The sequence below is a fragment of the Microtus ochrogaster genome (genome assembly GCF_000317375.1).
Source record: "Microtus ochrogaster isolate Prairie Vole_2 chromosome 14 unlocalized genomic scaffold, MicOch1.0 chr14_random_2, whole genome shotgun sequence".
NCBI classification, from domain to species: Eukaryota; Metazoa; Chordata; class Mammalia; order Rodentia; family Cricetidae; genus Microtus; species Microtus ochrogaster.
The window spans coordinates 5,922,563-5,926,140 of NW_004949097.1; positions in this window are offsets into that span (position 1 = coordinate 5,922,563).

Consider the following 3,578-nt stretch of genomic DNA (forward strand, 5'->3'; position numbering starts at 1 on the left):
CCCACCTATGTTCTAAGCTATGAGCCCAAGCAGTTTGTTTATTACTTAACCAATGAAATCAACAGATTGATATATGACACTCCCACATCAGGGTATCTTGAGCTGGAAAAGTAAAAGATTTAAGGTGAGACAGGTAAATCCAATGAGAGAGTCCCACAAGCTTGGCAGCTGTAGGAGTTACAAGAATTACTTTAATGGAGCTCTACCAATTAGGGGAGAGGGGTGAGGGGCATGGCTGGGGGAGAGAATATTACCTGATCTCCTATTTAAATCATTGGTGGGCATGAATTGCCACATGGTTGAGGGAATAAGTGGTCAGTAAAATGCCATAATAGGGAGCAGAGATGGGATAACAGCAGAGTAAGCAGGTGATCAGGAAGAGGAGAGGTTTGGAGCGAGAGGCCAGGGGTTAAAACCAGCCGTCCATACATGAGTTTAAAGGATGAGATAAAAAGAGGGATTTTGGGGAGAGCCCTAATCCTAAGAAGGACCAGAGGCAAAAGTTTTAAACAGTTAAGGTGACGCTCCTGTGAAATCTTAAGAAGAACATTTTTAAAGAAGCAGTTAGTTTCTTCTACCTTCCCTGAAGACTGAGGGTAGCATGGGATATGAAAAAGCTAGGGAATGTTAAGAGCTTTAGATAAAGTTTGGGAGATGTGGGAGGCAAATTCTGGGTCATTATCTGACTAAAGAGAGTTTGGGATTCCAAACTGGGGGATAATTTCTCAGAGGAGAACATCGGACACTGTCTGAATCCTCTTGTTAGTGGGGGTGGGGGGGGAACACTTCAATCTACCCAGACATAGTATCCACCAAGACGAAGAGATATTTAACTCATCTGACTGTGGGCATATGAATAAAATCAAGCTGCCAGCCGGTTTCTGGAAGGGAGCTTCTGGCCTAGGTGGGCAAAGGGTGGGCAAAGGGAAGCTGTGATATTTGGTCTTGGGATCTGACTTTTAACAGATTTTACAAGAGGCATTGGTAGATTTAAGAACTCTAAGTCCTCAGGGATGGATTGGAGGTGAGCCTTGATAAAATGAAACAGAGCTTTGCTATTAGGATGAAAGAGCTGCTGTAGGTAGGACAGGATTTGCCAAGTATCAGGGGGTGTCTGTGAGAATGTGGGCTGTACTGTATGAACCCCCTGAGGTGATTAAGGTGGGTTTGGGCCCTGAAACGCTGCTGTTCTAGCTGTTTGGTCAGCCCTGTGAAGGCAAAAATATTTTGAGATTGAGAGCTGAGAGTAATAGAAAAAGAAACCATCCTTAAGATCTAGAACTGAGAAGTAGGAGGTTTCTGGGGGGATAGTGGAAAGAAGTATTAGCGGAAAGAAGGATTAGGGACTACAGGATGAAGAGGGGCCACTGTGCCATTAATGAGCTGGAGGTCTTGAACAAGGTGATAGGCTCCATTAGGTTTTTTTTTAACAGCAAGTATAGGGGTGTTAAAGGGAGAAGTGGGGTGAAGTAGCTTTTTTCTTAGGATGTCAGTGAAATAGGCTTAATGCCCCTAAAGTTATGGAGAAAGAGTAGGTACTGAGCTTGAGTAATGTACTTAGTAGGGTCTTGTAATTGGATAATGATGGGGGGATGGTGCTTAGGCAACAGAGGGGTTTTGGGTGTCCCAGCCTTGGAGGTCCACCTAAGAGGAAAAGACACATTGGAGCTGGAGGTTGGGAGGCTAGAAGGAGGATGGGGAGCTGCTGGTGAGTCTGAGGAAAAGTGAATGAAAGGAGCAAATGAAATAGAAGCTCCTACTTTTGCTAAAAATTCTCTTCCCATAAAAGGTACCGGCTAGGTCAGCATGACTAAAAAAGAATGAGTAAGATAAATACCCCTAAAAACACAGTTAAGTGGTGGGGTCTGCTGAGGTAGATAAGGCTGTTCCCCTACCCCGACGATAGAGAAACTAGAAGGAGAAGTTGGCCCCCAGAATTCCCTCAGTACAGAGTATGTGGCTCTGGTGTCCAAGAGAAAGGAGATGGGCTGTCCTGATACCATGATGTTTACCTGTGGCTCCCTGTTACAGATAATGTTTGTGGCTACTCTAAAGGAGCCCAGGAAGCCTCACTTGTCCATGGCCAGACCTAGAAGGTCAACTTGGAAATTTTCTGGGTGTGATGTCTCCATGCCACAGCGTGCATGAGGATAGTCAACTCCCCTGTGTCCTTCCCTATGGAATCTTGGACAAGGTCTCGTGGGACCAAGATAAAGATTAGGGCGTGTTCAGGCACAGTGACCAGTTCTACCACATTTGAAACACGAGTCTGGTGGTTCTTGAGCCCCCAATGGTCAAGTGAGCAGCATGAACAGCCCAGATTGGGCAGTCTGATATCTCTACCAGTAGGAGGGCCATAGCTAACCCGTGGCAGTGATGATTGCAGGCTTTGTCATTCCTTGCATGATACACCTTAAAAGCCAACTCTAAGACTTCTGCCTGTAGGGTCAAGGGGCCTTTCTCCAAGCATCGAAGTTTAGCCCTAATACCAGGGTAGCACTGAGAAAAAATTGAGTCATGAGTAACTGTCTGCCTTCTGTGGTTTCTGGATATAAGTTAGTATATTATAACAGGGATTTAGTGAGGCATTCCAAAATGCAGAAGGATTTTCCTTTATATCTTCAATGACCTCTGAGAGCTTATTATAGTTTACTGGCTTGAGGGCAGCCTTAAGGAGACTTGCCAGAAGGCAAATCAAAATCAGCCCCTAGCTAAAATTCCCAACTCTGTCCCTGGAGGTATGTTGCATGTGTTTGGTAAACCTTGTCTGCATATATCTGGCCTGCTCCCAAACTCACCTACACTCTTCAGAAAGTAGGTTATTAGACAGGATCATATAGATATCATGAAAGGTAAGATTATAAGACTGGGACCTAGAGCTTAGATAGTCAAAGACTTGGACATGAGGAAACTCGTTCCATTTGCCTGTGCACTAGCAGTAGTTAGAAAGCTCCCAGAGAATATCGGGATCAAAGGTGCTATTAGGTGTCCACTTTAAATTATTATCTAAATTGTAACGAGGCCATTTTTTTAAAACAAAGATAGACAAGTGTGGGAATCTGTAAGTAGGGCATGAAGGCCTGGGCTTTCAGGGCCTCTAAAAGGCATCCTGGGGAGGGAGACTGGATTGATGGTTTTGGATGGTTTGCTACCCATAGCTGAAACCATGAAAACCCACGACAAATGGCAATACCACAGGCTTATAGGAGGATGTCTCCACTCGATAGGTGGGGTATGACAATGGGCAATACCACAGTGCTTGTAAGAGAGTGTCCTCTATGTACAGGTGGGGTGTTAATGCCTGACTGGGTCCAGTCAGCATGACTCAGAAGCCAGGGAGGTCATGGTGGGGAACACTGTTGAGTGGTAGAAAAGGAAAGAAAAGAAAAGAAAAGAAAAGAAAAGAAAAGAAAAGAAAAGAAAAGAAAAGAAAGGAAAAGAAAAGAAGAGGGAAGGAAAGGAAAGGGAAGGGAAGGGAAGGGAAGGGAAGGGAAGGAAAGGAAAGGAAAGGAAAGGAAAGGAAAGGAAAGGAAAGGAAAGGAAAGGAAAGGAAAGGAAAGGAAAGGAAAGGAAAGGAA